Source organism: Notechis scutatus, chromosome 4 (assembly GCF_049901735.1).
Source record: "Notechis scutatus isolate UNSWTSFEM ecotype Mainland chromosome 4, rNotScu1.2, whole genome shotgun sequence".
In the NCBI taxonomy this organism is placed as follows: Eukaryota; Metazoa; Chordata; class Lepidosauria; order Squamata; family Elapidae; genus Notechis; species Notechis scutatus.
In genome coordinates, this window is record NC_142012.1 from 72,100,419 (window position 1) to 72,127,108 (window position 26,690).

General features: G+C 44.6%; 1 protein-coding gene and 1 pseudogene across 4 annotated transcripts in view; one reads left to right on the forward strand and one right to left on the reverse strand.

The window, feature by feature from the left end:
- The window catches only part of GBF1 (golgi brefeldin A resistant guanine nucleotide exchange factor 1), a 348,645-nt gene that overhangs the window by 313,756 nt on the left and 8,199 nt on the right, over positions 1-26,690 (reverse strand). The gene's annotated exons all lie outside the window — the stretch shown is intronic.
- Positions 11,281-18,793, forward strand: LOC113416414 (eukaryotic translation initiation factor 3 subunit D-like; annotated as a pseudogene).

The window sequence follows — 26,690 nt, forward strand, 5'->3', positions numbered from 1 at the left end:
GGGCATCCATCCTATCTCCTCCCTCTGCGCCAGACCATGGAGGACAACTTCAATGCTGATCTGGCCCTCCAAGAAATCCAGTTTGACACCCCTGCCTTAGAATAAGAAGATGATGGGTGGAAAGGGGCGTTGGTCCTACCTCAACGCTTCTTCTCATGGAGCTGAAGGAAGAATCCAGGATGGGTAATCTCTAGTCTCCTTGCTCTGCAGACCGAGTTGAAAAACTGAGGACGCACCCCCTGGTAACAGTCCCCAGTTCTGAATGACGTCGAAGCGAATTCAGCTGCTCCTCATCCTCAAACAGATAGCTCCATTGATACTGCGAAAAAAAGGGACATTTCCTCCCTATTTCAACTTGACAGAATACAGGTGGGACTGGATTCTCCCTTCGGCTACACGAGAAGAAGCATTCAGGTAGGACCAACACCCCTTCTCCACTGAGCCAAAGGGAGAATCCAGGATGGGACATACTAAAGCTGACTGATGGCTGTCCTACGGGTGGGATCTGGATTGGTTGGAGGTCCCCACCTCTACATGTACACCCTGCAGGACTCATCTTCCAAAGGACGCCTCTGCTGAGGCAAAGGAGTCAATTTTGTAATGTCTTATGAATGGGGGTCACCGATGACCAGGTCGCAGTTCAAATGTTCGATGCCTGCATTGCCCAGGCTGCGGTGGTCACTGCACTTCTGGTTGAGTGCGCCGTGATTCTCCTGGGTACAGGAAGGCTCTGTAACTCATAGGACTTTGCAATGCAGTCTCTGAGCCAGCGACCCACTGTGGAAGGTGTCACCCTGAGACCCAAAGTTGACATCTGAAAGGGCTTCCGTCCTCCTAAGAGAAGTTCTTTTAATGTAAATACGGAGGGCCTCCTAACGTCCAAGGTGTGCCATTTTCTCTCCAGTGCATAGGTAGGCTCAAGACAGAAGGTTGGCAAAATCAACTCCTGTGAACGATGGAATAAGGAGTTCACCTTGGGCAGAAAGGTAGGGTCCAACCGCAGAACCACCCTGTCTGCATGGAATACGCACAGATCCTTCCTGATGGATAAGGCCGCCAACTCCGAGATACGCCTGTCCGACGTAATGGCCACCAAGAATGACACCTTGCACGTGAGTAGGCGAAGACAGACTTTACGCAAGGGTTCAAACGGGGGAGAAGTCAGTACTTGCAGGATCTTAGGCAAATCCCAGGTGGGGGAGCGGTGGACCACCGGTGGCCTCAAATTCATGGCTCCCCTATGGAAGGCTTTCACCCTAGGGTGTTGGGCCAGAGTAGTAGAGCCCTTGACCGAAATCACCGAGGCCAAGGCTCTTTAAGGTACTGGGGGTGGAGAAGGCGGAGCCTCATCGCTGCGATACAGCTGCTATCTCGGGGCTCTGAGATCGCAGCTGATATCCCCGCTCCTGGTCGGTCCCAACGGACCTAAACCGTCCCGTAGAGACGGTGATAGTAAGGGGCGCGTTCTGTAGATCCCAGGGACATCGCAAGTCCCTGGTTGATCCAGAAGAAGCCCTTTTACCATCGGCGGGGAGGCAGCCATTAAGCTGCTGAAGCTGGGACAGCTCCGGAAGGAAGAGATCGTAAGAGAAAGTGTATCGGCTTGGTGAGGACTTTTTTTTTAATATTAATATTGGGACTAAAGGACACTCTAAGGATGAGAAGAAATCTGTAAGATTCTTGACAAAACTGACTTAGCGGCGATTTTTAAAGAGAAATGTCAAAGTGAGGCTTGGCTTTTTACTTTTACCTTTTTTTCTTTCATTGAACTTCTATGGTGATCTAGTTAAGCAGACTGGTTTTTTCTTTTATATTTACTAGTTCTTTTTTCTCCTTTTTGACTGTTTATATTTTATAAAATAGAGGCCCCCTTTAGTATTTTTTTTCTTTAAATTAAATATATATACATATATTTTTGTTTTTTTTAGGCTTTTTTAAGGGGGAAGAAGGGGGAGTGGTTTTAAGAAATTTTGCAACACTGCCAACTAGAGGCTTGAAAATATCTTATTTGAAGTTGAGAGCTGGGAAAAAACTTCTTTTTCAAGGCCACTGGAAGTGATAAGATAGAGGGAAGAGCACTGGAGGATGTTTATACAGGTGCACTTCGGGACTTCTATTATTAATTGAATATCTGAAGCTTGGCTTTGAAATGTGTGGAGAAGTCAAATAAGAGCCTTGGATAAATAAAAGGCAGTGGGTGCTTTTCTTTATTTTTTATCAACTGTTCTATCCCTCCCCCCCAACCCCACAGCATTTTGTAATATTGGTATACTTATTTTTATTTTTTATTTTACCTCATTTTCAGTTTATTTTTAAAGGGGAAGCCTCAGAATATTTATTTTTTCCTTTTTATTTCTTTTTTTATTGGGATTTTTGCTTTTTTATTTCTACTTCTGACTTATTTTTATGGTTATTTTTTATTTTTGAGATCTCTCAATTGGATTAAGGTGGGAAGAACCTGAAGAACCTCTTCTTTTTGATTATTATTATTATTATTATTATTATTATTATTATTATTATTATTATTATTTTACATTGTTGGCTTTATTTTGTCTCTTTTTTCTCTTTATTTTTAATTTTTACTTTTGAATTATAATTGAGCATTTCACAATTGGATTAAGGTCTTGAAGAACCTGAAGAATTTTTCTTTTTTAATTTTGGGCTTTTTACTTCTTATTGGCTTTTTTTTTTTTTTTTTGTGCTTTCTCTTTTTCTAATTGGATTATAATTGGTCACCTTATTAACTGGATTAAAAGAACCGGAAGAGTCTGAATTACGGAATGAGTAAGAGAATTTTACCTTCGGGCATTTCAACTTCTGCTCCTGTTTCCCCATCAACTGGAGGACAACTTTCTATAATGGCAAAGCAAGATAAAGCACAAATGGATTTAACAACGGTTATGCAAGGAATACAAGATCTTAAAATGAGCATGGAACAAAAAATGGAGAGTATTGATAAAATTGGGAAGATTGATGAAAAATTTGAAAATTTTCAACAAATGATGGTGAATCATGATGAGAGAATCCAAAAAATAGAAGAGAAAGACAAGCAAAGAGATGACATAATTGGAAATATCGATAGCAGATTAACAACGGTTGAACAAGAAAAAAGTGGGATGTTGAAGTGGGAGATGGACAGGTCAGAATTTTATCTTAGATTTCAAAATATTGAGGAGGAAAAAGGACAAAATTTGGCTGCAGTAATGATTGAAATCTTGGCTGGAGCCTTGGAAATAACAGAAGAAAAGATGATGGATGGAGTAGATGTGATATATCGAGTTTTCACAAGATATGCGACGAGGAACCAATTACCAAGAGAGGTTCATGTTAGATTCACCAAAAAAACTATTAAAACCCAAATATTACAAGTGGCAAGAGAGAGGGTGTTGAAGTATAAAGACAAAGAGATTGTGGTCTTAAAACAAGTACCTAGAAAAGTGAGAGAGATTAGAAGAGAATATCGATTTTTGACTAAAAGGCTATTGGAAAAAGAGGTGAACTATAGATGGCTGATTCCAGAAGGATTAATGTTTACGTGGCAAGAACAGAGATACAGAATTGATTCAATTGAGAAAGCAGAAACATTCTACAAGGAATTCTTTGAAAGAAGAGAAATGGAGATAGAAAAGAGAACATTTCAACTGAATCTGAAGAGGATCAAATGGAAATGAGAAAAGAGGAAGGTGCAATAGGTGGACAAGTGGAGACCAAAGAACAACGTAAAGTAAGATCCACGAGAGCTGTTAGACCTAAATATAAAGTATAACCATGGAGGAAAAAAAATTGATTTCTATCAATATAAATGGACTGAATTCAGCTACTAAAAGAAGAAAAACCTTTCACAAATTAGAGAAGCTAAAATTTGATATAATTTGCCTACAAGAAGTACACATTAAAAACCAACACGAACAACTACTGGCACGATCAAAATTAGGGAAAATATTTACTTCTCTGACTTACTGTAAGAAAAGAGGAGTGGTTTTGTATATTAAGGAAACTATTCCAGCAAAACTGACTTTTACTGATGAAGACGGAAGAGTATTAATGGTTGAAATAGTGGACAATAATACAAAAACACTTTCAGTTGCAATTTATGCCCCGAATGATAAACAAGAAGAATTTTATAAAAAATTACACATGAAAATAATTGAACTGGACTACGCTAATATACTTATGATGGGAGATTTCAATGGAATTGTAGACAATAAATTGGATTATACAGCAAAAGTAACACGACAAAATAGGAAGACTCTCCCTAAATCTTTTTTTAAAATGACAGATGAATTAAATCTTAAAGACATATGGAGAGAAAGAAATGCTAAAACTCAACAATATACTTTTTATTCCAATAGACATTTATCATGGTCCAGAATAGATATGATTTGGACATCAACGGAATTATTATCTAATATTCAAGAAATAAATATTGAAACAAGTACAATGACAATTAAATGGAAAGGACAAAAAAGAAGATCTAGATGGACATTAAATAATACTATTTTAAAGGAAAAAAACTTTACACAATGGATGGAAAAAGAATTGGCCTTCTTCTTCAATGTAAATAAAAAAGAGGACACTTCAATACAGAATGTTTGGGATACAATGAAGGCATATGCAAGAGGATTAATAATAGACTATTCAAAGAAAAAGAACATTAGGAAGAGGCAAATGATTAAAGCTCTAGAAGATGACCATAAAAAATTGGAAAAAATTACAAAAAGCGCCACAAAAAAAAGATATCAGACTTAAAATGGACATAATTAAACATAAAATGGATCAAGCAGAGAAAGAAGAACTGGCACAAAAAATTAGAAGTGCTAAACAGAATTATTTTGAAGATGCAAATAGGCCAGGTAGATGGTTAGCATATAAATTGAGAAAAGAGAAAGAATCAAGGAAAATATTACAGTTAATAGACAATCAAGGCCAAATATGCTATGGTAATAAAGAGAAAAAAGCAATCATTCGAGATTTTTATGGACAATTATATAAACAGGAGGATCTTGATGAGGGAAAAATCAAACAGTATTTACAAAATGCTAACCTACCTAAGATACCTGATGAAACTGGGGAAATGTTAGAAAGTGCTATAACAATGATGGAATTAACTGAAGCACTCAACAGACAGAACAATGGAAAAGCACCAGGACCAGATGGTCTACCGGTAGAATTTTATAGAACACTACAAGAATCGTTGAGCATTCCATTATTAGAAGTCATGAATGAAGTTATGGTAAATAAGAAAATACCTAAAACATGGTCAGAAGCTTATATTACACTTATCCCAAAAGAAGGGGTTGACCCATTACAAATTAAGAACTATAGACCTATTTCCTTATTGAATGCAGATTACAAAATCTTTGCTTCAATCTTGGCAGAGAGGCTTAAAAAATATTTAAATAATTTTATTCACCCTGATCAGAATGAATTTTTACCAAAGAGACAAATTAAAGACAATATGAGGATAATCCTGGATACATTGGAATATTACGAGGCGCATCCTGAAAAACAAATGGCTTTGATATTCTTAGATGCCCAAAAGGCATTTGATAACGTGAATTGGAGATTTATGCTATTATTATTGGAACAGATGGGCTTTGCTAGAAAATTTATTCAAGCAATAGAAGCCATATATTATGAGCAAACGGCAAAAGTAATGATAGATGGAGAACTTACAGACTCTATTAATATTAAAAAAGGTACAAGACAAGGATGTCCATTATCTCCTTTGTTATTTGTATTGACTTTGGAAGTGTTAAATAGAAATATTAGAGAGGATACAAATATAAAAGGAATGAAAGTTAAAAAGGAGGAATTCAAATTGCAAGCCTTTGCAGACGACTTGGTCTTTATTTTGGAAGATCCTCTTGAGACAGCTTTAAAATTATTCAAAAAGATAGAGATGTATGGTGAGATGGCTGGCTTGAAAATAAATAAAGACAAAACAAAGATTTTGACAAAGAACATGTTATTAAGACAAAGAGAAGAGCTGACAGACCTATTGAAAATTCAAGTTACGAATAAAGTTAAATATTTGGGGATATATTTGACGTCAAGATGTACTACACTGAAAGAGAATAACTATATTAAACTTAAGCAGCAGATAGCATCTCATCTGAAAAAATGGGAAAACTTACAATTGTCACTGATAGGTAGAATTTCAACAATTAAGATGAATATTTTACCTAGAATATTATATTTGTTTCAAACAATACCAATTAGGTTAGATAAAGACTATTTTGAAGAATTAAATAAAATTGTGTTGAAGTATATATGGCAAGGTAAGAAAGCGAGAATAAAATTAAAACTTTTACAGGATGCTAGAATTAGAGGAGGATTTGGCCTTCCTAATTGGGAGTTGTATTATCAAGCTGCAAATTTAATGTGGGCTAAAGAATGGATAACGTTAAGAAAGACTAGATTGTTGGCATTAGAAGGACATGATTTACTATTGGGTTGGCATGCTTTTCTATGCCAGAGATTTTTTTATTGGGAATCTTACCTGATACATATAATAAAAACTTAAAGTATTTGATTGTAAATGTATTAACAGCGGCTAGAATTGTATTTGCTAAAAATTGGAAGAGTGAGAAAATACCATTAGAGGAAGAAATTATTAAGAAAATATTGGAATGTGCTGAAATGAGTAGATTGACATTTGAAATTAGAGAACAAGAAGATAAACAATTTTATGAAGTTTGGGATCTTTTTTATCAATGGTTAGATAATACAATATAATAATAGAATAGTTAGAAATTTAGGAAATAACGAATATACATTTTTTCTTGGTCTTGATAACACTTTTAGAATATTTTATTAAGATAGACTTGGTATGATTTTATGATTTGTTATAAAATAAAGTAACTAAATTAAAGTTATCTCGCTTAAGTATGAATTAGTAAAATTATAGTCAAATGATTGTTTAATAATGATATTAGGATATATAATTGTTGATTGATAATATGAGTTATTATGTAACATAATTATTATGATGACTATGAAATGGATGCACAAAAAGGAGTGGTAAACCAACAGATACACTGTCTGTAAATATATGAAGAATGATGATGTTTTTTATGTTACGTTTTATGTTTTTTGTGTTTTTGTTTGTCGTTAAAATCAATAAAAACTTTTATTATATAAAAAAAAAGGTACTGGGGGTGAGACCTCTATCCAACCCATCCTGCAGGAACTCTTAATACCTTTGCAACAGAAACAACAGTGGGTTCCAATTGGTGACTAGCGCACCAACTACAGAAAATCTTCCACGTTGCGTTATATATCCTGGCCGTGGAAGGTCTTCTGGCTGCCTGGATGGTCTGAATGACCCTTGTGGAAAACTCCCACTTCAGGATCCCCCGCTCAAGCGCCAGACGGTCAACTGAAACCAAGCTGGATCTAGGTGCTTGATCGGGCCCTGGCTGAGGGAGATCTTGTGCAGGAGAATTCTCCAGGGTCTGGCGACAGACACGCCCACCAGGTCAGCGAACCAAGGACACCTGGGCCAGTAAGGGGCTACCAACAGAACTTCCGCCTTTTCTATCAGTACTTTCCTGATTGCCCCCAGAATCAGGGGAAGGGGGGCGAAGGCATACAATAGTCCCTGGGGCCACCTGCACCGGAGACCATTGACCCCTTCTGCTCCCCAGGCAGGGAATCGAGCAAAGAACCTCAGGAGCTGCGTGTTCTCTGGTGATGCAAAGCGATCCAGAATTGGGCGGCCGAAACATTCCGTCTTCTCCTGGAACAGACTGGGATGCAGTCGCCATTCCGACTGGTTGACCGTGGCCCTGCTCAACCAGTCTGCCTGCACGTTGGACACTCCTGAGATATGTTCTGCTCGTAGGGACAACAGGTTTCTCTCTGCCCACCTGAACAATTGAGTTGCCTCCTGCATTAGAGATCTGGAGCGAGTGCCCCCCTGCCGGTTTATGTGGGCCTTGGTAGCCACATTGTCCATGAGGAGAAGAACATGTCTCCCCACCACCTCCTGCCTTAGATTCTTGAGCGCTAAGCGGGCAGTCCTGAGCTCTAGCCAATTTATGTTGTGGGTGAACTCCTCTTGTGACCACCTACCCTAGGTGACCTGGACTCCCAAGTGAGCCCCCCAACCATAGAGATTGGCATCGGTGGTGATGGTAATCCTCTGGGGTTCCCTGTACAAGCATCCCTGATCCATGGCTCGGGACTGCCACCAATGGAGAGAATGAAGAACTGGCAAGGGGACGCTAACCCTCCTTGGTGAGTCGCCCCTACTCTCCCTCTGGTAAAGGAGCAGGAACCACTGAAGTATTCGGGCATGGAAGCAGGCTGAGAAGTTGAGACAGCAAGATGATAGGCGCCTCTCTGGAAGACAGGATCAGCGATGTGACTTCCCTGATACTGTCTCGACATTCCTGTGAGAGAAAAACCTGCCCAGCCAAGGTGTCTATGATAGCCCCCAAATGCAAAAGCCGAGTCGATGGTACTATGTGGCATTTGTCCAGGTTTATCGAGAATCCGTGCTCTCAAAGAATCCTGATTGTCAACATCAGATCCTCCTCCGCCTGGGGTCGGGAAGAGGATGCTATCAGGATGTTGTTCAAATAGCATTGGATCCTTATGGGTAAGGCTCTGAGGTGTGCTGCTACTGCTGCCAAGAGCTTGGTAAAAGTCCGAGGGGCTGATGACAGGCTGAACGGGAGAGCTCTATATTGAAATTGGTGGCCGCCATAGCAAAACCTCAGGAACTGACGGTGGTTGGGGTGTATGGGCACATGGAAGTAGGCCTCCGTCAAGTCTACCGAGGCCAAAAAATCTCCCTCCCGCAGTCCCTCTAGGATGGAATGGAGGGAGTGCATCTTGAACCTTCGGTAGATTAGATGTCTGTTGAGCCCTTTCAGGTTGAGGATTGCTCACACACACACACCCGAGGCCTTTGGAATCACAAACAACATTGAATAGAAACCCTGTCTCTCCTGGTCTACCGGAACCGGCTGGATGGCCCGAATGTCCAGCAGATGGTAGATCGCCGATTCCATGAGATCCCTCTTTGAGGGGTCCCTGGAGATGGGGCAGCACACAAAGGCTCTGGGGGGGGAGGAGAGAAACTCCAGAGACCCGACTGTAAGGTTGACAGGATCCAAGCGTCTGTCGTGGTCTGTTCCCACCTCTGCCAGAACAGTCCCAGACAGCCCCCTATGGGAGATGAGGCTCGGGCATCACTTGTTGCGCCTGAAGGGTCTGTTGGAACCCCTAAAGGACCTTCTGCCCTCTTGCCTCTGACACCCTCTGGCGGCAAAGGCCTGTCTTATCGGCCTGAAACAAGGACCTTTGGAAGAAAGGCCTAATCTGATGGGAAAAGCCTGCCCCAGCTTCCCCGTTTAAAGGAGGGCTTCCTGTAATAGGGTAGAGATCTGTAATCAAAGCACCTCCCCGGGGAGGGCAGGATCTTTCACTTGTCCCTGGTTTCCATCAAAAAGAGATCCAGGGCCTCCCCAAAAAGCCTCTCTCCCTTGAAGGGATCCAATGCCAGCTTCCATTTGGTTCTGACGTCCATCTGCAAATTTCTTAGCCAGAGAAGCCTGCATGCTGTTATGGAAGAGGCCATGGCTCTGGAAGAAAATTTGGCTGACGTGAGGGTGGCATCAGCAGTCAATTGAGCCACAGCGATAATCATATTCAGGTCCTGATGCACCCTGAGATCCTCAGGTGGGATTCTTCCCTGTAGCTGCCTCAGCCACTGCAAAGAGGCCCGAGTAAAAAAAAGATGCGGTTGTTGATGCTCTGATGGCCCAGGCGTCGGCTTAATGAGCTCTCCAGAGTGCCATCTCCTCCTTCCGGTCCTCTGCCTTTAAAACATCCTCCGCGTCAGGTGGGATGACAGATGAGGAAGATAGGGCTACCACTGGGCCACCTACCTTTGGCACTTCCATAATGTCCAAAAGGTCCTTGTCCACATTAAATAAGGTAGACTCAGACCCACTGGGGCGAGTGTACATCCCAGGAGACTTCCACTGCTTTTTGATCAGTTTCAGAAACATCTGGGGCACAGGTACAGCATCCACCACAGATGCTTTCTCAGTGAACAGGGGATCCTCCTGATCCTCTCCCTCCATGGGAAGGTCCTGAGTGACCATGTTCTTTTTAAGATGAGCCGTGCTCTTAGCCTTAACCAGCAGAGTCTTGAAGAGAGCCGGCTGGAAAAGGCCCTTAAAGGAGGGGGGACCTGCTACCTCCGACTCCTCATCCAAAAAATCCCTTTCTGGAAGGAGGTCCCTCTCGGAGCCATAAATTTGGCTGCCCTTTCTGGAAGGAGGTCCCTCTCAGAGCCATAAATTTGGCTGCCCTTTCTGGAAGGAGGTCCCTCTCAGAGCCATAAATTTGGCTGCTTTCTGAAGGGGAGGCCGAGCACTCTCTGAAGTGGATCAGCTGTTCTGCAGAAGCCTGCCCCTGCCCCTGAAGGACATCTCTGTTAGTGTCCAAATAAGACAGCTGGTGCAGCCGGTTGACCTCTGCCTGCAATTCCTGTCTTATTGTTTGTGAGATCCAGGCTCTCATGAAGGATGGCATTTCTTGCATCTGGGTCTCCTCAGGCCGTAAGCCAGTTGCTGTAGGTGTAAAGGTGGCTGCAGGCACAGGTCTGGCTCCACTGGAGACTTGGCCTGCAGGTGCTGCCATCAAGATCCCCTGAGGCGGCTCAGAAAAATTGTGAGAGGTCTCAGCCCTGATTTGGAGGTTTCCCTGCAAATCCTGAGTACTTGAGCCACCAGGAGACCAGGCAATCATATACTGCCTATCTGCCAGTTAGTCTGGCTGCCTGTCATCTTGTGGAGGCAGAGTTTGAGAGGTGGCTCTGTTTTCAGCCATCCTGGAATCTCTCACTGCCCTGTCAAACAGTCTGTCTATGGCTTTTTGTCTACGCCTGGCCTGCCTATCCTCAGCCCTAGAGGGTCTCTTAGGGGCTAGAGCCCTGGCTCTAATCCTAGCTGCTGCCTCCAGACAAGCAGACTTGGGCTTAGGTGATCCCTTTACAGCCTTCTCTCTACCCTGCTAAGGAACTGACAATTCTTGATCAGCTCCCCTGGCAGCCATCTTTGAGCCTGCCGAAAATAACTGTCACTTGACGGGATAGAGAAAGGGAAAAAGAAGTAAAAAACAAAAAAACAAAAAATATTTAGCCTATGCTGTCAGCTACAGCCACAGTAGCTGCCCACCACTTCAGGAGGCTAGTGCAACCCAAAATGGTGAGCTCAGCCCAGCTCCGCAATTCAAAAGCCGAGTCAGAGAGCCGGAAGTTGAAACGAGTGACTAAGCAGGGTGCGACCAGCGGGCTAGCCTTTTTCTCTTCCAGCTGCTGGGCTGAATCTCTCGCCATCTGGGCCCATTTGGGTCATACGGTTATAAAAGATGGCAAAATTAATTATGCCTGTTGTCCATGAAATCCATCTGGTTGGGGACCATGTGCTGTACTTGAGCAATTCAAAGATATGCCCTATCAGCCCTTCAGCAAAGGAGACCGGCTTGGAAAGGTTGCAGACTGAACTGGAACTACTTATCAAGATAAGCGATACACAAATAAATACTCATCCCAGTTTGGAGGAGGAAGCCAATATGCTTACTTCCATGAGGAAGATGAAGCCGGTTTCCAGTTAGTGGATGCAACATGAACCCAGAAAACTGCATACAAGAGGAATCGTATGAGATTTGCACAGAGGAATCTTCGAAGAGACAAGGATCAAAGGAACATACATCAATTCAACCTACAGACCCTGCCTAAAAGTGCCAAACAGGAGAGAGATAGACTGTGTCTGCAAAAGAAATTTCAGAAGCAGTTTGGAGTGAGATAGAAATGGGACCAAAAATCTCAGAAGCCACGTGATTCCTCAGTGCAGGTTCGCAGTGACTGGGAGGTGAAGGAGAAGATGGATTTCCCCAGATTAATAAAGATGAAAATATTTGGAGGTGTCAGAGCCTCAGGACATAGAATGCTGTGGGGCTTTAGAACATTATGACAAAGGTTTTGACCGCATCACCACAAGAAATGAAAGAAATCTTTGTAGCATTAAGCGCATCTTCCATACTGTGACTACCACTGATGATCCAGTCATACGCAAACTGGCCAAAACTCAAGGGAAGGGGCATTGGTTCTTACCTGATACGCCCATTCTCTTTGAGCTGCGAAGAGCATCCAGTAGTGGAAGGTGCTTCAGTCTCTGCATTCATAGGCTGAGCTTGAATTGAGGAACGCTCCTCCTCCTCCACATGACTCCTCCATAGCGTTCCCCAGTTTTGCAAAGATGAGAGGGAAAAAATCCATGCTCTCATCCTAACCACCTAATGGTTCATTGGTCGAAACAAGACCCCACCTGACGGTGAAATCTGCGTGGGGCTGGATGCTCTTCGCAGCTCAAAGAGAATGGGCGTATCAGGTAAGAACCAACACCCCTTCTCCTCAGAGCTGCTCAGAGCATCCAGTAGTGGGACATACCAAAGCTGGGCCTGTCCTACAGGAGGGAATCCGTCTGGTCCTGAGCCTCCTCTGGATCTCCAAAAACCCGCTGTAGAACCCTTCTACCAAAGGAAGCCTCTGCTGAGGCAAACACATCGATTTTATAGTGCCTAATAAAAGGTGACGGGGATGCCCAAGTCGCCACCCTGCACATTTTGGTTATTGGTGCCTGAGTGGCCCAAGCTGCTGAGGTTGCCACACTCCTAGTGGAGTGTGCCGTTATACCTCTGGGCACCTGTAAAGCTTGCGACTGGTATGACCTAGCAATTGCTGCTCTTATCCAACGGCCTATGGTGGACGGTGACACTTTGTGACCCAGCATTTTGGGCTGAAAGGAGAGGAATAAGGCCTCCGATTTCCTGAATGGCTCTATGCGCTTGATGTAGATTCGCAGAGCTCATCTCACATCAACCGTGTGCCATTGTCTTTCCCTTTCCTGGGATGGCCTGGGACAAAAATTTGGAAGGATGAGTTCCTGCGCCCTATGGAAAACGGAATTGATCTTGGGCAAAAAGGTGGGATCGGGCCGGAGGATCACCCGATCAGCATGAAATACACAAAGTTCCCTTCTAATGGATAAGCCTGCGATTTCCGATATCCGACGGGCGGATGTAATAGCCACAAGGAAAACTACCTTATGTCAGGAACTGGAGGGTTGACTCCCTTAAGGGCCAGGGGCAGCGTAGCGTGTTGTGATTCTCCACCCCCTGGGATGGGTACCTTGAGAAGAATCTCGGGAGCTGGGCGTTGAGAGGGGAGGCAAATAAGTCTACCACCGGTTGTCCGAATATTCTTGCTGCTTCCTTGAACAGGGATGGGTGGAGGTGCCACTCCGACTGGTCTATGGTGGCTCTGCTTAACCAGTCTGCTTGAGTATTAGATACTCCCGAGATGTGCTCTGCCCTGATGGAAAGGAGATTGTTCTCCGCCCAACGGCAAAGGCGCTCGGCTTCCCTCATTAGTCGTATTGATTGTGTGCCCCAGTTTATGTGGGCTTTGGCCATCACATTGTCTGTTAAAATGAGAATGTGTTGTCCGCGTACCTGGGGGAGGAAGTTGCGGGGGGCCAGGTGGATGGCGTGAAGTTCCAGCCAGTTTATGCTGCATGATTGCTCTGCTGCAGACCATCTGCCCTAGGATATGAGTGACCGAAGGTGGGCGCCCCATCCGAATAGACTGGCGTCTGTGGTGATAGTGAGCCTTTGGGGCTCCTTGAAGAAGCAGCCTTTGTTGATGGCCGGTTTGTCCCACCAGAGGAGGGACGTGAGGACCCTTGGAGGACCCTGACCATGTGTTTTGAATTGCTTCTGCTGGATCTCTGGTACGGGAGCAGGAGCCACTGGAGGGAAGACGGGTTTGTACGTATTGAAAGTGATGATTGTTGCAGCAGAAACGTAGAAATTTGGAATGGGAAGGCCGAATGGCGATATGTAAGTATGCCTTGGTCAAGTCTATGGATGTGAGCCAGTCCCCTTGTCTGGTTCCCAGAAGAATGGATTGCAGTGTGTGCATTTTGAATTTGCGATATATCAAATAATGGTTAAGACGTTTTAAATCTAATCAGGCATGATATTCCGCTCTGAAAAAAAAATCGGGGCCGGCCAAAAGAGACCCCCCGCCGCGCGCCCGGGGAGCGCCTGCTGCCTTCCCTCGCCAGGGCCGGGCGGCGGCGTGTTGCACGGAGGCTGGTCTGTGGCTGGCCCAGCTCCCTTTTCCTGCCGTTCAGCGGCCTCCGCCGCACCACCCGGCTCCGCTCAGGTATCCGGCTGGGGCTGTCAGGAGTTGCTACCGCCGGCGCAGCTCCACACGGCTCCAGTCCCGCGTTGCCTCGGGAAGGGAAAGGCAAAACCAGGAGCCGCTGCTGCCGTTGCAAGCGCCGCTGCGGCTCTTCCTTTTTGCCTTTCCCTTCCTGAGGCAACGCTGGACTGGAGCCGCGCCAGCAACTCCTGACTCGGGGCCTCCAAGGGAGGGGAAGGAGGAGAAGAAGGGTGGGGGAAAGGAGGGGGCGATTCCCAAAATCGGAATTCGATTTTAATCGGAAGAATATCATGCCTGTCTAATATCGCTCTCCACCCCCCACCCCCAAGTGTTTTGGGACTACAAACAGATGAGAGTAAAAACCCCGCCCTTGTTGTGCGGTGGGAACAGGTTGGATGGCTCTTATATTGAGGAGATGCTGGATAGCGGAATCCATTAGGTTACGCTTATTCCAGTCTCTGGACAGAGGGGATGTCATAAAAAAATCGGGGGCGGACCGGAACTCAAGGGCAAGACTGAATCTAATGGTGTCCCTGACCCAGGCGTCCGAGGTAGATGAATCCCATTGGCTGGCGAAGAATTTAAGGTGCCCGCCAATGGGAAGGGAGTGTCCTGGCCTAACTTGAATGCCGGAAAGGCCTGCTACCTGATCCCCGAAAGGGCCTTTTGTAATTGGTGCCCCTTCTGTTCCTGTCTCCTGAATCGGGACGATCCAGGGGTTGACTCGATCTGAAGGCTGGGGGCCTTTGGTACCTGGTGGAGAAGGGAGCCTGGTAGAAGGGCTGAAAGGACCCTCTCCAAAAGGGCTGTAAGGTTCTGGAATCTGACCTGCGCATAAAGGAGGAGAGAAATTTTTTCTTATTGCGTGTCTCCATCAATAAGGGGTCCAAGGACGGGCCAAATAATTTGTTTCCCACAATGGGAGCAGAAGCCAATTTGACTTTGTTTTTAATATCTGCTTGCCAATGTCTCAGCCAGAGCAGACGGCGGGCCATGATGTGTGATGTGATTGCTCTTGTGGAGAATTTAACTGAGTGAAATGTGGCGTCGGCAGAGAATTCTGCAGCGGCCATGAGCTTAGCGATGTCCTGATGCGCCCTGACACTGGATGAGGGGACGTGTTGTTTGAGCTGACGGAGCCATCGAATCGATGACCTAGTGAAAAAGGAAGTGGCCGTAGCCGATCTGATTGCCCAGGCATCCGATTGGTGTGCCCGGTGCAAGGCCAGCTCGGCCCGCTTGTCCTCTGGTTTCAGGGCCTCCAGAGCGTCACTTGGGGTAGAGGAGGTGGCTAGGCCCACGATGGGCTCGTCAACCTCAGGGGTAACCAGTAATTTAGAGAATTCTGGGTCCAAATTGAAAAACTTTTTATCGTGGCCAGACTGGGCTGGAGGTGCAGCTGCAGAGCCCAGCTGTTTTAACACCAGGTCAGAGAAAATGGGTGGGGTAGGGATAACCTCGGCCTCCACCATGGGCTGTTTAAAGATGGAGTCATCTGGGCCCTCCGAAGTTGTAGGAGGGGGGTCAGAGGGTGACTGCATGATTAGGCCCAAGATATTCTTGGCCTTGAATAGTAGGGACTTAAATAAGTGTGGCTTGAACAGGCCCATGAAGGCAGGCTGGTCGGGGGTAAGACCCTCGTCCTCCGACATCTCCCCTTCCAGAGGGTCCGCCTCTGATAGGGTTCGCTATACTGCATGGACCCCAACTCAAACTCTTCATCTTCCCTGATTAGGTCCAGTTCCCCTTCCTCCTCCTCCTCCTCCCTTTCTGTAAGGGGGATGTCCCTCTGCAAGGGTACCTGGCCATGGAGTTGTTCCGCTCTGGGCAAGGATCTTATGGACTGAGCCTCGAGGTCAGAAACCGTCAGGTAGTGAACAGGCCTGGCTATTTGCTGGAGTCCGTCCGCGATCCCTTGACGGATAGCCAGCTCCATCCAGGATCTTACTCGCTCTGGAACCTCGTCTATGAGTGAGTCCTCTTGACAGAGGCTGGCTGCTGTAGGGGTGAAGGTGGCTTCAGGGACCCTTCTGGCCGGTGTTCCAGGGATCAGAGCCTATTGTTCTTGCAAGGGCGAGCTGCGCCTGGATAAGGAGGGAAAATCTAAAGGAGGGGGGGCGAGCAGAAGTAGAGGGAGTAGAAGGTGGGAGGACCGGAGGCACTGTAAGGGCCTCTTCGGTGCGTCTATCAATCTCCCTTTCCAGGGCCTTGTGGCGTCTCAAGGCATCTCTCTGGGAGGCTTTGGAGGTCTCCTTAGCCTGTCTGCGCAAGTGATGGGTTTTGGATTTTGCCTTCAAAGAAGGTCCTCTGGAAGCGCTACCCTCTGCCATTTCAATGAGTAATATGAATACTGTATGATATATTAGGAATTAAGATTGAGGCGGTTGGCACGCCCAGGGGCCAATCTGCGGGAAGACCGGGTGCCCTGTAATTATTTCACATCCCCGTTTGCTTGTTTTTCTTTTTTTTAAAAAAAAAATTTATTATTATTATTTTAATTAATTATATATATACATATATGAATATATATGCATGAGAGATTGAGTCATAGCACCCTAAAAATTGTTCAGAAGGGTGATAAAATAGTAATAATAACAGAGGCTTGGTGCCAATAAAGAAAGAAAACCAATAGTCCAAATCAGCCGAATTTGAACGCGTATGGCCCGGAGCAATATCGCTCTCCAACAGAACGGAGATAAAAGGAGAGGCAAGGGCCTTAGCAGCCTTCAGCCCAGCCGGAAATGGGTGGTTGCTGCTGTCTGCTACTGCGCCACTGAGAAGCTGTGGGATAATGCCAACGGATTTCAAAAAAAGGAATCAAACCCAGTGCTAGGAGGCTAATTGGGTTTGAATTGCTCTGAAACAGGCCTACGGGTCCTGAATCGTCGAGCAGATTACACTCACAGCGAAAATGGCGAAAAAACAAAATGGCGTCCGGCCACGAGGAGGCTCTCAAAATCGCGGCCGCCAAAAGAGCGAACGATCCTCAGGTCTCTCAGCGGCAAATTTCCCTCCCAAGGGGCAATCCGAAGCTTTAAGGTTGAGAGGGGCAGGGAAGGGAAAGATCAGACCTTCCCCACTGGAGCGGCGTTCGGTGGGGGGGGGAATTAACGAAACAACTCAAAAACGAAAGCAATTCAAACTGCAATAAAAACGGCACAGAAGAAGAGGCAGGGAAGGAAATTTAGGCTCTGGGAAGTGGTGCGAAGGCACCTGTGGCCCTCCCGTTTGCCTCCCTCTGGGGGCGCAAAAGCGCTTCCCTTGGGGGGATAAGGGTCCCAGTTAAACAGTTGCGCAGGGCTAAGAGGAGAGGATAAATTCAACCTGAAAGAAAGCTGATCTGGCTGATTGAGAGAGCTGAGAGAATCCAAAACTTCCTGCTTCGGCCAAGGAGCTGAGAACAGAACAGCCTGTCTCACACGAGGTTGAGCAAAAACTGGGGAACGCTATGGAGGAGTCACGTGGAGGAGGAGGAGCATTCCTCAATTCAAGCTCAGCCTATGAATGCAGAGACTGAAGCACCTCCCACTACTGGATGCTCTGAGCAGCTCTGAGGAGAATGTATTTGCTACAGATGCTATCTTAGCTACCCTCATGTCTTGCACTCGTTCAGTATATTTCTGGGATATCATAGTCCAACGAGTTGGATCCAAGCTGTTCTTTGACAAAAGGGACAACTCTGATTTTGACCTTCTTACAGTGAGTGAAACTGCTAATGAGCCACCCCAAGATGAGGGTAATTCTTTCAATTCACCTCGTAACCCTACAATGGAAGCCACCTATATCAACCACAACTTCTCTCAGCAATGCTTAAGAATGGGGAAAGAAAAACTCACATTTCCCAACCCAAACCCATTTGTGGAAGATGATATGGATAAGAATGAGGTTGCTTCTGTTGCATATCGGTATCGAAGGTGGAAGCTGGGAGATGACATTGATCTGATAGTACGTTGTGAGCACGATGGAGTGATGATTGGAGCCAATGGAGAAGCATCATTCATCAACATTAAAAGACTGAATGAATGGGATTCAAGGCATTGTAATGGAGTAGATTGGCGTCAGAAACTGGATTCCCAGCGAGGAGCTGTGATTGCCACTGAACTGAAAAGTAATAGTTACAAACTTGCTCATTGGACTACTTGTGCATTGCTGGCTGGATCAGAATATCTTAAATTGGGATACGTCTCCCATTACCATGTGAAAGATTCTTCACGTCATGTGATTCTTGGCACACAGCAGTTCAAACCTAATGAATTTGCAAGCCAAATTAATTTAATCATGGAGAACGCCTGGGGCATTCTGTGCTGTGTCATTGACATCTGCATGAAACTGGATGAGGGCAAGTACCTTATCCTGAAGGATCCCAACAAGCAAGTTATCTGAGTTTATAGCCTGCCTGATGGCACCTTCAGCTCTGATGAAGAGGAAGAGGAAGAAGAAGAAGAGAGCTGAACTTTACAGGCAGTAGGGTCAACAGCATCTTGAAGGTCATTCGACTTTTTATTCTTCAAAGATGGATCAGAGCTGAATCTGCACCTTGTTTGGCTAGACCTTAAGAAATAAACATCATAATCTTGAATTTAAAAAAAAAGCTGAGTCAGAGAAAAAAAGTTGAAAAATGGCTGACTCTTTGAATTGCAGCAAGCCCTGACAGGTCAGAGGCTTGCGAACCTGGCGCTGGCTGCATTGCAATTATCAGGCAGACTCAAGCATCTCGCAGCTGCCACGGTGCTCTGGGGACTGGATGGGGGGGTCATGATTTAATCCCGATGGCCAGAACCCCCCCAAGGGACAATCCTGGAGACGAACTGCAAGATTGTCCCCAAACAAAATAAATGTCCGCTGGCGCCAAAAAGGGACAGAAGTGCTTAGCGGCAGCTGCGGCTCGTCCCAGGCAAGGGAAAGTGGATCGGGAGAAGGCGAGTTGAATAAGACGCCGACTCCTGCCTCCAGCCCAGGCCACACAGGCTCTCAGGGTCACCACCACCCAAGTTTTAGCACAAAACAGAAAAAAATCAGTCCACCAGCAAGGAAAGTCAAAAAATTCAAATAATAAGCAAAAAAATGCAAACCGGAAAAAAGGCACGAAAAAATGAAAGTGCTAAACCGGCAAGCCGGCTAGCTGTCAAACCTGATCTAAGCCTCTGTGCGAAAAAAAGCTTAATCCAGGGGGTTAATATTCTTCTACAATCCTAACTATTCAGAGCCCTTAAAGGGTGGTCTGAACACACTGAGACCGAATGAAGAACTGGGGACCGTTACCAGGGGTGTGTCCTCAGTTTTTCAATTTGGTCTGCAGAGCTAGGAAACTAGAGACTATCCATCCTGGATTTTCCCTTCGGCTCAGTGGAGAACATGTCACTCATAGAAAAAACACAAATCTAGTACAAAATCCTGTCCAACCCAATGCACTTTGATGCAACCCCACTGGTGCTAAGCAATCAATTTCATTAACTCTCCCTGTAAGAAAACATGCAGACATCTAGAAAAGAAGCATCATCAAATGTCCCTAAAAAAGTAGTACCATCAAATGCTTCTATGACAGATAGAAAAATATCCCAAACTTCCCTAGAAAAAAAAAAGGCAAGTGTTGATCATGGAATGGGCGTTGGTTCTTACCTGATACGCCCTTTCTTGGCGAGCAGCGAGGAGCATCCAGAGAGTGGGAGGTGCTTCAGAGTCCTCTCTCACAGGCTGAGCTTCAATTGAGGAACGCTCTGCCCCCTCACGTGACTCCATGCAGCATTCCCCAGTTTTTGTGAGGACGAGAAGGAAAGGCTATGTACTCATCCTAACCAACTAGTGGATCCTTGGCTGAAACAAGATTCCCCACCAGACGGAGAAATTAGGGTGGGGCTGGATGCTCCTCGCGGCTCGCCGAGAAAGGGCGTATCAGGTAAGAACCAACGCCCATTCTCCCTCGAGTCGCTTGGAGCATCCAGAGTGGGACATACCAAAGCTTGGCAGTCCTACGGGAGGGACTCCGTCTGGGCCGGAAGCCCCTCCGGGTCACTGATGACCCTCTGTAGGACTCGTCTGCCAAACGAGGCCTCCGCTGAGGCCTATACATCTATTTTGTAATGCCTGATGAAGGGACATGGAGAAGCCCAGGAGGCTGCTCGGCATATGTCAGCGATTGGGGCTTGTGTGGCCCAGGCTGCCGAAGTAGCTGCACTCCTGGTGGAATGAGCGGTTATTCCACTGGGTGCGGGCAGGGATTGTAATAGGTAGCATCTAGAGATAGTTGCCCTAATCCAGCGACTGATGGTTGAGGGGGATACTTTGAGCCCCAATGTCCTGGGCTGAAAGGAAAGGAAAAGGGATTCCGACCTTCTCATGGGTTGTGTGCGCTTAATGTAGATGCGCAGGGCCTGTCTCACATCTAGGGTGTGCCAAAGAATTTCCCTGTCCCTCGAGGGTCTGGGGCAAAAGTTTGGAAGAACCAATTCCTGCGCCCTGTGGAAGGTTGAGTTGACCTTGGGCAGGAAAGTGGGGTCGGGACAAAGGACCACCCAGTCGGCGTGGAACACACAGAGGTCCTTTCTGACTGATAAGGCTGCGATTTCCGAAACTCGCCATGCTGATGTAATGGCCACCAGAAAAACTACCTTAAATGTTAAAAATTGAAGGGAGGACTCCCTTAGAGGTTCAAACGGGTGCCTTGTGAGCGAAACGAGAACCTTATTGAGGTCCCAGGTAGGATACCTGTGAACAGTCGGGGGGCACAAGTTGGTGGCACCTCTGAGGAAGGCTCTAACCCGAGGGTGGTGGGAGAGGGAACCAAAGTTGTCGCAAGAGACCACGGTTGACAGGGCTGCGACTTGTCGTCTCAGGGTGTTTGGGGAAAGCCCTTTGCGCAGGCCTTCTTGGAGGAATTCCAGGACCTGAGCAATAGTGGGGGAGAGGGGGTTAACTCGGGACTCACGACACCACCTTCAGAAACTATTCCAAGTGGCATCGTATATCCGAGTGGTTGAGGGCCGCCTGGCAGCCAGAATGGTGTCAATTACTTGGCTGGAGAATTTCTCTCTTCTCAAGTGGATCCGTTCAACCTCCAGACGGTTAACTGGAGCCATTGGGGTTCCGGATGTAGAAGGGGCCCCTGAGAGAGGGAAATCCTGTCCGGGGGGATTCTCCAGGGGGGCGCTACAGATAGGTTGCGGAGGTCCGCGAACCACGGGCGCCTGGGCCAATAAGGGGCCAGCAGAAGCAGATCTGCCTTCTTGTGGGTGAGTTTCTGTATCACTCTGGGAACTAGGGCTAGTGGAGGGAAGGCGTACAGGAGCCCTGGGGGCCAGGGGCAGCGTAGCGCGTTGTGGTTCTCCAACCCGTGGGAAGGGTATCTCGAGAAAAACCTGGGAAGTTGTGCGTTGGTCGGGGATGCAAAAAGGTCCACCACCAGTAGGCCGAAGATTCTGAATGCCTCCTGGAACAGGGATGGGTGGAGGCGCCATTCTGACTGGTCCACCGTGGCCCTGCTCAGCCAATCCGCCTGGATGTTGGAGACTCCAGAGATGTGCTCTGCTTTTAGCGAGAGGAGATTGGAGTCTGCCCAATGGCAGAGGCGTTCGGCCTCCCTCATCAACTGAATAGACTGGGTTCCCCCTTGCCTGTTGATGTGAGCTTTGGCCGTGACGTTGTCCGTGAAAATGAGGACGTGACGTCCGCGAACCTGAGGGAGGAAGCTGCACAGGGCCAGGTGGATGGCGTGAAGCTTGTTAGGTATAACATTGATACCAAATATGGTTTGGGTGAATAAATATATAAAACTTAGATATCATGGTTTAAGTGCTTATCACTTTAAGCACAATGCTGCAGGCAATTAGCCGATTAAGGGTGCGGTTAGAAGTTACAATATAAGGAAGCATTAGAAGCTGGAAAGCTTACTGCAACTAACTGTGTCTTACTGTGACTAACTGTGATTACTGACTGTGAGTGCCTGTGACTGAACTGTTCTTGTTTGCTACTGTTTGCTGATTTACTGCGTAATTCTACTGTTCTACTGTTTGAACGTCTTGTTGAATATCCAGCATTTGTTTCTCTGGAGAGTGAAACCGGAGGAGGAGAAGATATCTTTATCGGCTGATAAAGATATTGCAAGGACTCTTAACTTGGACTATACTAGTGAGTCTTACTGGATGGAAATATAGTGAATGACTTAATGGACTGAATGACAATGCTTTAAACTCTAAATGGATTAAAAACTATTTAAACTATAAACAGTGTTTGTGTTCAGTGTGTGTATACTCTGGGGCCCTTCCTGGCTTGACTACTGCTGCAATACTCTGCTAGGGGTTAATCCCCAAACACTAACATTGGTTATGGGCCCAGCAGCATAGTCTAACTAACCAGGATATAGCAGAGAGAGTTGGTGTGAGTTGCACATTACTGTAAAAACAAACTGTTTTAATTAGTTTAAAATAGTCAAAATATCTGAAGAGTAATGGCACAAGTAAATTTGTCACAACTGTCCATGATATCCAGGCTGGATGGAACAAACTATGTTTCATGGTCAATGAAATGTAGTTTACTTCTACGTAAAGAAGGTTTGTGGGACATTATAGCAAACCCACCAGATGTGAGTAGCTGGGATCCTGCTGATGATGATGATAACGAAAAGTTACAAGACTTTAAACTGAAGAATGAGCAGGCTTTATGCATCATAGGACTGACTCTCTGTGATCAGTAGCTTGTCCATATTCGTGGAGAAGAAAATGCTGCAAACTGCTGGGAGAACCTCAGGAAGATTTATGTTCGGGACAGTGTAGGAGCACATATAAATCTTACACGAAAGCTTTTTCGAACGCATCTTCAGAGGAATGGAGATATGTTAGTTCATTTAAACTGTATGAAGAGCATTTTTCAAGATTTGCAAGAAAAAGAGCTTATATTTAATGAACTGCAACAAGTCTACATAATATTATCTTCATTAGATCAAAGCTATGATGACTATGTGACTTCGTTAGAGGTATTGCCAAAAGAAAGCCTCTCATTAACCGACATAACAGGCAGGCTATTAGAAGAAGCCAGAAGAAGGCGTGAGCGTGACGAGCTGAGAGAAGATAAGAAAGAAGAGAAATTATCTTCAAAGCCTGTAAGAAACCAGCTAAGCAAAGTACAGCACCTGGAAGAAGAGAATTTATCTTCGACGGCATACACAATTAAAAAGTGTTTTAATTGTGGAGGCAGAGGACATTTGGCAAGATTCTGCAAAAAGAGAAAAAGCCAGAATATAAAAAAGCCAAAGAAAGCATTTGAACTAGCCACGTTTAGCAACTCTGATGTGAAGAATGATCTATGGGTGGTTGACAGTGGCGCATCCCACTGCATCACAAGAGATAAGACAAAATTTATAAAAATGTCTAAAAGTTCTCAACATATATCTCTTGCAAACGGTTGGAATCTTAACGCGAAAGGTGAAGGTCTTGCACGTTGTCCGTGCATAAACCAGGATATAAAAATGTTGTATGTACCGCAACTAAAGTTTAATTTGCTTTCAGTAAGGGTATTAGATAAATTAGGTTATGTAATTACTTTTAAAGATAATAATTGCATAATTGAAAAAGATAACAAAAGGGTAACTGCAGCTTTAAATGGAACATTATATGTCTTAGATAATAGTAAGAAAGGGGAGGCACAGACTGTATTTAATAATATAAAACCTCATGAAGAATGTATCCATTTATTGCATAGGCGTTTGGGGCATGTAAATTTTAAAATGCTAAAACGTACAGTTGAGTTATCTGAAGGAATAAGGTTAAAACCTTGTGATAAATATTTGCGTTGTAATGTTTGCTGTGAAGATAAGAGTAAAGTATTGCCTGCAAATAGGCTAAATGGTTTCAAAACAAAAGAACCTTTAGAAGTAGTATTTGCAGACATAATAGGTCCAAAGAAACCCAGTATGGGGGGTGCTAGATATATACTGAGCATTATGGACCATTATTCTAGATATGGGTTTTGCTATTTAATGAAAAGCAAAACTGAAACATATCAACATTTTTTCAATTGGCTTAGGTTTGCTGAAAGAAAGTCTAAACGGCAACTGATAACCCTGGTGACAGATAATGGTACGGAATTTATTAATAACAAATTTCAGAACAGACTTAAGATAGCTGGAATAGAGCATAAGAAGGCCAATAAATATCTAAAGACAGATTTTTTAAAGATTTTACGGACTGATGAGATGAGAGTGACTTGACAGACCACATGGATGGGCCCATGGCTGGATCAGTAATGGGCAGAGCTCCACTTCGACTCAGACACCAGCAAGGTGGAGGTGGGGTACTGGTATGGCCTGGTATTATTAAAGATAAGCTTTCTTCAGGTTGAAGATGCACTCAACATAAACTCCCAAACCTACTGCCAGTTTTCAGAAGAAAGTTTCTTCAAGTACAGGAAAAATTCTGCATCTTTCAAGAAGACCATGATTTTTATGCAGGACAATTCTCCATCACATCCATCAAAGTACTCCACTATGTGGCTAGGCATAAAGGCCTTAAAGATGAAAGAATAATGACATGGACTCCTTCCTCACCTGACTTACACCCTATTGAGAACTCGTTGGGCTCTTCTTAAATGGAAGATTTACAGTGAAGAAAAATAGTACACCTCTCTGAACAATGTCTGGGAGACTGTGGTTGCTACTGCACAAAAAGTTGATCGTGAACAGATCAAGAAACTGAGAGACTCTATGAATGGAAGGCTTATGACTATTATTGAAAATAAAGATGGCTTTATGGGTCACTGATATATATTTTTTAATGTCAGAAGTGTTTATTTGTACATGTTGAGCTGTTTGTTTATTATTCTTACTTTAACAGATGCAAATAAATAAGTGAGATGGGCAAATTTTCATTTTTCATTTAGTTGCATAATTCTGCACACTAATAGTTGCCCAATAATTGTGCAAACATAGATATTCTCTTAAGAAAGCCAAAACCTCACTTTTACTTTCTTAAATGTTCAGGTTTCACGTTTACTAACATTTTGGATTGACAGAGAGCACTATAGTTGTTCAATAACGAAATCAATCCTCCAAAGTACAACTTGCCTAATAATTGTGCACAGAGTGTAGAAGTGAACCACTGACTAGAGTGTTGGTGTCATCAAAAAAACTCTGAATGGACCATGGTCTGCACTACTTCCATGATGGGCTTTTTTTAAAAAAAAAATTTTTTTTATTGATTTTACAATTAAAGCAGACCATACATAAATGTGAGAAAAAGAAAAGAAGAAAATAGAAAGAAAAAGATAGAAAACAATTAAAAACATTTTCATCTTCAAAAGTTTGTGAGACCTCCTTTTTATCCTTATTTTATGCCATATACACACTTAATCCTTACATATATCTGTATATCACTACTATGATTCTATCCTATCCTCTTTTGCCTTTTAGTGTGAAATCTATCTTTGGTCTATCCATTTGTACCAGCAGATCCAGCTGTTGTAGTATATTGAAGTGTTTTTATTTTTTAATGCCAAAGTTAATTTGTCCATTTCTGCACAACTTGAAATTTTTTGAATAATCATCTCCTCTGATGGAACATGAGGCTGTTTCCAACATTGTGCAAAAGCCAATCTGGCCGCTGTCAAAATATGTATTATTATATATTTTACTTTTTTTGGTATTTGTTTATCAAAGATCCCTAATAGAAAGGACTCTGGTTTGAATTCGAGCTGTTCTCTTGTCAATTCCTCCAGCCAATTTCTAATTTTCTGGCAATATTTTTGAGCTTCTGGATGATGGGCTTTTGGCAAGGGATGGGCTGCACCACAAAAAGCCTGGGAAGAATGCAGGGGTGGGATATGATAGGGTTAACTACCGGTTCGGGATTTATGAGCCGTGCGCCTGTAAATTGTCATCAGCATGCTGTGTCCAGAGACGCAGCCTTTGAAACAGCCCTCTTTTTTTGCTTTTTTAACTGCAGCTGTGCCTCGTTTGGCAGCTGAAGTTGAAAACTCAGGAAATAAAGATCAGGTAAGAGCCGGGCAGGTGGATGGGCAAAAACATCAGCAGACATAGAACCGGTTCTATGTCTGCTGCTCTTCAGAGCTACTGGTTCTACAGAGATGGACAGAACCGGTAGAAACCCACGCCTGGAAGAATGCTTTCGGAAAACAACTGGCTCAACTTATCAAGAGGGCTTTAAACTAAAATTGAGGGAGGAGGGTGACCATTCTTTAGGATTCCCGGGGCCTAATTCCAAGCAAAAACCCCTAGAAAACAAGTCAAATAATGAGGTAAGGAGGGATAGGAAGAAAGTCAACCCAAACACCAAATAGGAGACATAGGAACCAGAGTCAGACATAAAGATCTCAGGTGCCTATATACAAATGCACAAAGTTTGGGGAATAAACAGGGTGAACTTGAACTATTAATACATGAAAGTAGATACGATATAGTTGGAATTACAGAAATTTGGTGAGATGAAACTCATGA